The sequence below is a fragment of the Lampetra fluviatilis genome, chromosome 4 (genome assembly GCF_964198595.1).
Source record: "Lampetra fluviatilis chromosome 4, kcLamFluv1.1, whole genome shotgun sequence".
NCBI lineage: Eukaryota > Metazoa > Chordata > Hyperoartia > Petromyzontiformes > Petromyzontidae > Lampetra > Lampetra fluviatilis.
In genome coordinates, this window is record NC_136278.1 from 17,411,071 (window position 1) to 17,420,652 (window position 9,582).

The 9,582-nt window shown below is 53.2% G+C and overlaps 1 long non-coding RNA gene and 1 pseudogene across 1 annotated transcript; one reads left to right on the forward strand and one right to left on the reverse strand.

Moving 5' to 3' along the window:
• The window catches only part of LOC144931964 (18S ribosomal RNA), a 1,226-nt pseudogene extending 655 nt beyond the window's left edge, over positions 1 to 571 (reverse strand).
• Positions 572 to 4,023: 3,452 nt separating this feature from the next.
• On the forward strand, positions 4,024 to 9,192 carry LOC144931302 (uncharacterized). The gene is made up of 3 exons (XR_013636556.1): positions 4,024 to 4,217; positions 7,777 to 7,878; positions 9,151 to 9,192. It is a non-coding gene; the product is annotated as an uncharacterized LOC144931302 (long non-coding RNA).
• Positions 9,193 to 9,582: the final 390 nt, after the last annotated feature.

Consider the following 9,582-nt stretch of genomic DNA (forward strand, 5'->3'; position numbering starts at 1 on the left):
CTTCTGTCAATTCCTTTAAGTTTCAGCTTTACAACCATATTTCCCCCGGAACCCAAAAACGTTGGTTTCCCACAAGCTGCCAGGCAGGTCATGGAAATAACGCCGCCTGATCGCAAGTTGGCATCGTTTATGGTCGGAACTAGGGCGGTATCTGATCGCCTTCGAACCTCCGACTTTCATTCTTGATTAATGAAGACATTCTTGGCAAATGCTTTCGCTCATCTTGCGCCGATCCAAGAATTTCACCTCTAACGGCACAATACGAATGCCCCCGGCAGTCCCTCTTAATCATGGCCTCAGTTCCGAAAACCAACAATATAGAAACCGAGGTCCTATTCCATTATTCCCAGCTGCACTATTCAGGCTTTGAACACTCCAATTGTCTCAAAGTAAACGCTTCGGACCCCCGCAGGATGTTGTATATGTCGGGTCTTGAAAAATGTATAAAAATAATAAAAATTAAATGAAGATTGAAAAAAGGTGCAATTATCAGAAATTATGGTAATGTATGTAATTATGCACATAAATTACGCAAATTATCGAGATCTTCTTTTTAATCTATGCGATTGTATGTTATTATGCTAATGTGGCCAGTAATGATAATTAGGCTTAGCTTCGTTGTCTAGGGTCGTATTATCAACCGGGATAATGCAATTATTCACGCTTTAACATTTACTGATTGTCTTAGTATGTTTATGTCAGGTCTCCAAATTCAAATACAGTTCTTATAAATAATATTATTAAGCATGAACTCAGGAAGAGAGCACTCAGACTCTTCTGTGTTAAACAATTTTTATTCTAAACAAAAACGTAACACTCTAATATGCGAACTCTCATGCTTGGAATTATCCACAGTATCATCGGGAAATTGCCCTCATTGAGCAGTACATTTAACCATCAATGATTGCGTTGTTTCACTGGGCGACCGAACATTTGATTAATTCCACCGCGTAACACGAGCATATACGGCGATAGGTAAAGTCCTTAAAACATGCATGCAACGATATTCATACGAAAGGCAATAAAAGCAAATTATTATACTCCAAATGAAAAAGTATACGTCAATAGATTCATCGGTAAGATTATATAATTAACTAAATGTCTTGAGACAATGGTGTGCGGCAGTGGCTAAGCTTCAATTAATTCGGTGTTCAAAAGAAAGGTTTTACACAATATTCTCCCTGTGAGCGTGTAGATTCGTAACGAAGGTTTCAAAAGTTTAGTTTGCATCGATGAATCTATTGGTAATTTTACGCGATAAAAAAAATATATATAACTAATGTACTTATAAACGACCATATTTTTATCACTCGATGAGCAGCGATGCCTTCACGACCAGTTAAGGGTTCACGTGTGTGTGTGTATTGATACATTCTTTGTTTTAAGCAGAGGCCGGGCGCTGTGTCGTGAGCTTGTGGGAGTGGGGGAGGGGCATACAAACAGCGGCTTCACTTCCTGGTCCCTCGCGTGGGCGTGTCTGCAGTTAGCCGCTAGCTCTCTCTCTCCGCTGCTAGATGTCTTGGTGTGTCGGCACGGTGCTCGCCGTCGACGGTGCGAGATGATTCAGTCGTCAGAACGCGTGCACAGCTCGTCCGCTGCTGGATGTCTTGGTTCCCAGCTGGTGCAGGTCGGTGTGTGGTCGAACACACGGCGCATTCGATGGCGCTCTCCTCTTCCTCACGGGCGGCGGGTCAGGCTCTTTCCCCTGCTGGATGATGGGTCGACACGACGCTCGCCACTTGCCCGCTGGCAGCTGACACCCTTTGCTCGGTGGTGCTCGGTGGCACTGCTCACTGCTCCGTTCTCTCTCTGGCGATGCACGATGCTCTCGTCCGCCGGTGACCGGCACCAATGTCTGATGGAGCTGGTCCTGTGCGATGCTCTCGCTTGGTCGATGCTTGGCGTTCTCTGCCCTTTCTCCCGGCTGATTACTCGTCAGCGCAACTCCAGCTGCAGCTGTTGGCATTCGCTGTCAAAATTTGTAATTGTATACGCACACCTCTTAACCGACTGTGAAAGCTTAGTGCAATCAACTTATCACAATCCTTTACTTTGTGAGCAACTCAACACATCAGGATAACTGTAGAAGATAACTTTCAGCGATACTCTGTCGGCTCATGCCGAACTCAGCTCTTAACGACACCTCGTCCTTCTCTCCGCAAGACACGACACCTGTTGTATTTATCTCCCTTTTTCCAAAAAATAATATTAAGAATAATTTTGCCAATAATTTTTTTTTTAATTAGACACCGGGGGCAACTTGGTAGCAAACAAAGGAAGCGCAAAACACCCATTTCCCCACTTCCACGAGCAGCTGCTCGGACACCTCGCATCAAAAGGCCAGAGGGCAGAAGATGGACCATAAATGATCATAAACCCCTCCCCGTACACACACAGAGAGAGAGGGGGGGGAATCGCAAATGGGGTTAAAATAATCACCTCCACTTCAAAAGGCCCCCACACAATACAGGCAGTAGGCGCCACGAGACTTATATAGTTATTTTTTTTTAGCTCCCTTAATACCACGGTTAAAAGTTCAAAAATTGGCAACAGGGAAAGCAAACAGACGGGTTTTGAGCTATATTAGTTAAATTTCGATTTAAAGCTTTCGTGACTGCAGGGATTCATCTTCTTGGTTCTTTCGGTAAAGTCACGTAGAAGGGAAGTAATAAAATAATAAAACATAATAAATTATGTTTTATTATTTTATTACTTAATAAATTATGTTTTATTTTTATTATTTTATTACTTCCCTTCTACCTGACTTTACCGAAAGAACCAAGAAGACCATATTAGTTAAACAAAGTTACCAACTTAGCGACGAAGATTAAGCAAACATTATCTATCCTCATCCTCACTCCAATTGAAAACCAGACTACAGTCTGCACCAGGGGGTCGTGAGTCCTCATTTGTTAATTCAATACTGATGTTATTTGTACCTTTAATAATTTTCTACGCGACCTGACCGAAGCATCAAAGAATAATTATGGCAGTCAGGGTCGTTCCTAAGCCAAAACGAATTCCCTAGCCTCGGGATATCAGATAAAAATAATAACTCGAGAACAAACAGCCAGAGAACCCACAATACAGGTGTAGTAACGCTTACGACTCGTTGACACCGGAGTTGGAGGCACACTTGTTTATTTGAACACCAACTTTGTGACATACACAATTGAGGGGGTATCGGCCCCCTCACCCGTCTATCTGAGGACACACCTCTAGGCTAACCTTAGCCTGCCTCTGAGTCCTCCACTAATGGGCTAGGGGAGGCTATCTTGGCCCGACACTGGTCAGTCGGGCCCGGTACCCAGAGTCCAGACCAGCACTGGCTCTGGCTCTGGTACCACGCCACTGGCTCGAGCCTGCGCGGTCCTGATAAGGACGGCGTACCAGGGGGAGTCCAGGGCTCTATCTCAGACGTCTTCCTCCTCCTCTTCTTTAGCTAAACATCACTCCCGAGCCCTTCGATACATTCCCCTTTTATACCCAACCCCTCCCTGAGGGGTGGGGCCCCGGGGGATCATAACGACCGAATCGACCCCCCAGGGTGTCTGGCGCGGACGTCGCAGAGGGCACCTGCTCGTGCACACATGTAGCCCCGCCTACTGTGTTTGTTTACCATAGGCTGCCATGCATAACGGGCTCTCTCTCTAACACCCCTACATCACTCCCCCCCGCATAGCATGCAGCCGTCCCGGCTGCCAACATACAAAAATTTTACAATAAAGGTGCCTTCACCCCCTGACCGCGCGTGTGCCTCACTATTTTTGAACAATAACAGGAACCAGAACAAGAACGCAACAGCAAGATGAGAAAACAACCCGTCGCACCCCCCCCGAATAAATACGAATTCCGTAAAAAAACAGCCTATATACAATCAGCAGGGAACCCACCACGCACACACAACACACGGTGAACCCAACATATGTACATCCGAGGAGCGAGGAACACACCACCCACACAACACCCAATAAACACAACAGCTATGTACACATTTCGCCGGCCTCACGACAGTTTGCGCATTTTAGCGCGCGTCCTTGCAGCGGGCCCCTCACACGGGGTAACCGCGCGTGGCGGACCATCAGGTGGCGAATGTCCGTCTTGGGGTGAGCATTCATCCGACTCCGCGTGACCCTCGGTATCCGCAGGCGGGGTGATCGGGCGTGAGCCCGTCACTCCTGATGCTCCTGAAGGTGGCACAGCCGGCAAGGCATTTGGTGAGAGCGACGGAGACGGACCCAGCGAGTCGGCCGACCCCCCACACGTTTGGCCACGCGCGTGTGAAGTGGGATTGTGTACCGCAGCGAAGGGTTTTAACCTAGAGGGGTGCACGAACCATCGCCGCTTCCCCCACTTGATGCGCACGCACTGCGGACGTAACACCTCCACCACTTCCACAGGGCCCCGCCACGGCCGCACCAGTTTAGAGGAGGTTGCCAGTGGCACCTGGGGGCAGTGCAACCATGCCTTGTCCCCCGGCTTCCACTGCAGTATGTGCACTCGACTCAATCTGAGGCGCTCATTCGCCTTCTGACGGAGGTCAGAGTTTTGCATTGCAGCATCCCGTGCCTCGGTCAATTTGTCCAGATTAAATTTAACATGGTCAGCCAGATTAGTTTTTCCCTGCGGCACGGGGATCCACAACTGGGCACGAACAGGCGGGTCTGGTTCTCGGCCGTACATGAGGTAAAATGGAGAAAACCCCGTAGCTGCATGGGGTGCCATCCGGTACGCCGCCAAGACCCCCTGAATTTGTAGGTCCCAATCCGTTTGCGAGTCCGAAACTTGTTGTGATAACATGGACGAGATGGTGCGATGCAAACGTTCGACCATCCCGTCAGTTTGTGGGTGATATGGGGAGGTCCGAATTTTCTTTGTGCCCAGGAGATCGCAGACTTGTCTGAGTAGTTTGCCGGAAAAATTTCTGCCCTGGTCGGTCAGCAACCTCTCCGGAGCACCTTTGTCCAGGACATAACCCTGAACAAAGGCCTCCACGATGGCTGCTGCCGACTGGTTGGCCAGAGGCCAGGCCATAGGCCAGCGTGTAAAATACTCGACACCAGTCAACAAATATCTATTCCCCCTGGGGGTGGCGGGGAATGGTCCCAAAATGTCCAGAGCGACCAGCTCGTTTATCCTGGACACTTTGATCGATTGCAAAGGCGGGTTAGACTCCCGTGCTGGCGGTTTGCGTTGTGCACATCGAGGGCATGATCCCAACAAATCCCCCACATCCCTCGTCATGCCAGGCCAATAAAAATCAAGTTGCAACAAGGCGAGAGTCTTTTGGGTCCCCAGGTGTAGGAGGCGCTCATGAGCGGCCCATACCACCCTACCCCGCAACCCAGTAGGGACCACCAGCCGATGTCGACGTGACTTCCCGTCCCAATGCATCAGCAGACCTTGGCACATTTCCCATGCGTCGGAACCACCTCTTTTTCCCCCCGCCGCACCGCCAACGCGACGTCGCCACCCGAGGAGGGAGACATCCTCCATCTGGAGGCGCCCCCATTCAATGACGGGCAACCCCAACAGGGAATCTTTGCCCTGTTGTTCGATCGAATTAGGAACCACTGCAACGTCGTCGTTGGCGGCCGCCAAGACAGGTACCGATGTGTCCCCTGGAGGCCTGCAACGTCCAGACCCCAGGAGGCATGCACACTCGGAGGCGGTTGGCAAGCGTGACAGAGCATCCGCGTTGGTGTGGCGAACGCCCTTACGGTATGTGGTTTGGAAATCGTAATCCTGGAGGACCTCCAACCATCGGGACAATTGTCCCGATGGCTGTTGAACCCTCAGGGCGTACTGCAGTGCCGCATGATCTGTGCGGACGGTGAAATGCCGACCGTACAGATATGGGCGATACTGTTGGATGAAATGGACAATTGCCAACAGTTCCCTACGGGTGACACAATATCGTTGCTCCGCTGGAGACAACACCCGACTGCCGTACGCAACCACACGTTCCACGCCGTCAACCACCTGGGAGAGCACGCCCCCAATACCTGTGTTGCTCGCATCGGTGTCGAGCAAGAACGGTTTTGAAAAATCAGGGTAAATCAGGGGAGGAGCGTTTACCAAAGCATCCCGAAGGGAGCAAAAAGCAGCTTCCTCTTCCTGACCCCAGCAGAACCGAACCCCTTTAGATGTTAAAGCATGTAGGGGTTTGGCGATAGTCGCAAAATTAGCGACGAAGCGTCTATAATACGACGCAAACCCAATAAAACTCCTAACCTCTCCCACTGAGGTGGGAGTCGGCCAAGAGCTTACACACTGCGTTTTGGCGGGATCGGTAGAAATACCTGAGCGCCCCACGATGTGCCCCAAATAACGCACTGACTCGCGTAACAAATGGCATTTTTGGGGCTTAAATTTCAAATTAGCAGCCCGCATCTTTAGGAAAACCGCCCGCAACCTCTGGAGATGTTCCTCAAAAGTTTTGCCAAAGACAATGACGTCATCCAAATAAATCAGGCACGACTCCCATTGCAATCCAGCCAAAACCAATTCCATCAACCGCTGGAAAGTTGCCGGCGCTGAGTGTAAGCCCATCGGCAACCGGTTGAATTGAAACAGGCCGTGCGGAGTACGGAAAGCAGTTTTAGGCTTTGAATCATCGTCCAGAGGAAGCTGCCAGAATCCCGAAAGTAAGTCCAATGTGGAGAAGAATCGCGCTCCCGCCAAGGCGTCAAGCGATTCGTCCATCCGTGGGAGCGGGTATGCGTCGGCAACCGTAATTTTATTAAGGCGCCGAAAGTCAACGCAAAACCGCAACGAACCGTCCTGCTTCTTAACCAGGACGATCGGCGCTCCCCAAGGGCTGTTGGAGGGAGAAATGATGTCGGAGGCTAGCATGTCATCAACAGCCGATTTGACATGGTCCTTTTCGGCGGGACTCAACCGAAAAGGATTTTGGCGTATTGGCGCGCTGTCACCCGTATCAATGTGGTGACGCAGCAGATGAGTGCAGCCCAAATCGTATTTATCCCGACTGAAAACGTCGGAAAATTCCCTCAGTAGTGTCTTAAGACGTTGGCGCTCTAAATTTGACAGGTCCGTCGATCCCGCGCAAAGCGCCTCGAGCCACCCTTCATCGCTGTCTGAATGTGGTCGCGGTGCAGGGGCAGCGCCGACATGACTCGCGACGGGTTCCTCACAGGGCACCGGCGTTGCGTGAGCAAGCACGGTCCCCTGTGGGACCACCACCGTCTGCGAGCCCACATTGAGGACCGCGATGAAGGGTTCTCCATCCCCTCTCACTATGGTCTGGGCCGGGAGTAAATTAGGTCCACTGACCCCGGCCCTAGACGGTCCCAGCAGAACCCCTTGAGCCCCAATGCCCTTAGCGAAGGGCCGCCGAAGTCTCAAAGGAATTAACATTTGCGCCCCCGGAGGAACGCGCACCGTTCTATCTACGAACGCCGGCACCGTCGCGAACGCCGTCCGGCTCGTAGCGGGGGATGGCAAAAACGCCATGCGTCGGCCCGATGGGAGCTCAATGCATCCCTGGTCGATTAATATCCTAATCGGCATTTTGGCCAGGAAATCCGTCCCCAGCAGGCACGGAACCGCCAGCGAGGAGGAAACAAAAATCGGCCCAGATAATTTAATATCCCCGACACAAATTTGGGCTCGAATTTGTCCGATGATGCCAAGTGAACCCCCGTTAGCAGCAAAGAATGGCACATTAACAGGCATCAAAGGACGGCTCTGGGCAGGGAGAATGTTATAAATCAACTCCGAAATAATGGTCGCCGATGCTCCTGTATCGACCAGGATGCGCACCTCCACCCCATCGATGTGACCCACAACGGCCGACGACCCCGACGACGCGGCTACAACCCGATGGGCCAACACGGACCACTGGCTGGGTTCAATGTGAGTACCCAGAGCGGTGCGTGTTGGTGCCATGGTACGCGATATTGGCCCCCCCTTCGCTGCGGTGTTTGAGTGTGCGACGGGCGTGTGCGTGGGCCAAACGTGAGGGGTGCCGCGACTCGCCGGATTATGATGGTGGAGCTTGTGACGAGGGCCAGCGTCCCGTTGAGGCGTCGTCCCGCGCTGCCGAGGAGAGCGGCACCCCGAGGCGACGTGGCCCCGGATGCCGCAGTTGTAGCAGCGTGGAAGCGCTGGTGGCGACGATGGACGTTGTAGATGGCTCGAACCGGCCCGGTCCTCCCGCGCTCCCGCTCCGTGCTGCCGTCGATGGTTGACGGCGCAAACCTCTTCCGCCGGGAGGGTGGCCGCAGCGACGGCGCGCCCGCTCGCCGCCTTGCTGGCCTTCCGTCGTTGAGAGGACAGGTTTGCGTGGAGGAGACGGGCCGCTTGGAGGGAGCACATCTCTGCATCGTCCTGTGCGACAATGACGATGTCTAAGTCGTCCGCCAGCAAAAGTATCTTTTCTGTCACCATGGCGTCGACCCCCTCGTCGTCCATTCGTGGAAAGGCTTCCTTTGCCAGCGCCAGGAGGCTTGTACGGTACGCCAGGGGCGACTCCTTCGTCCCCCGCTGGCGATCGTAAAAGAGTTGACGACAGTCCGATGGTGGCCCATACACAGCGGACAGCACTTGCATCGCCTTCCGCAGCGTGGAACGCCTCTCCTTCGTTGCCGATGTTAGTGTGGCGAGGGCGTCGCTGTCGAGGAGTGCTGGCAGTGCTCGGAGAGCCTCGGCGTCTGTCCACTGTGCCATCTCCTGGTGAGCGAGGAAGCGCCGCTGGAAGCCGCCCCAGTCGCCCTCCTCGCCCACAAATTCTTTGAGCGGCGGCAGTCGCTGATGTAAGGCAGCGGCTGCAGAGGACGATCGCGCTCCCTCGTCTCCCTCACTCGACTCAGCGTCGGCCCGAAGCAGCAATGGCATCGCCGGTCGCACCCGTGGTGACGCGGCAGGCACTGTACTCCCGCCGTTGGACGCGATGCTTAGAGCGGCCACGCCCTCAACAGCAGCTGCGGCGATGGCGGGAGTTTCAAAATGTTGCTCCGTTGAAATGGCGGGAAGGCGCTGTGGTCGTTGGCTGCTGTCGCCTCGTGGCGGTCCCGCAGCCCCCAGCCGCGTGATGTTGTCGAGCATGGCGGCTGCGGCGTACAGCAGCTCGGCCAGCTTCGCGTGCGCCTGTCTCAGCCCCTCCGTCGACGGCTCCCCTTCCTCCAGCTGCTGTGGCGTGGATGCACCCAGCCCCGGCTGCTCGATGGCATCTTCAGCCATCTCGGGCCCTCCAACTGCAGCGGTGTCCTCCGCCCCTGGTACTCCGACTCGAGTCGTCCGGCGTGTATCCATGTTCGTACTTTGTTTCACTTCTGACGCCAGATGTAGTAACGCTTACGACTCGTTGACACCGGAGTTGGAGGCACACTTGTTTATTTGAACACCAACTTTGTGACATACACAATTGAGGGGGTATCGGCCCCCTCACCCGTCTATCTGAGGACACACCTCTAGGCTAACCTTAGCCTGCCTCTGAGTCCTCCACTAATGGGCTAGGGGAGGCTATCTTGGCCCGACACTGGTCAGTCGGGCCCGGTACCCAGAGTCCAGACCAGCACTGGCTCTGGCTCTGGTACCACGCCACTGGCTCGAGCCTGC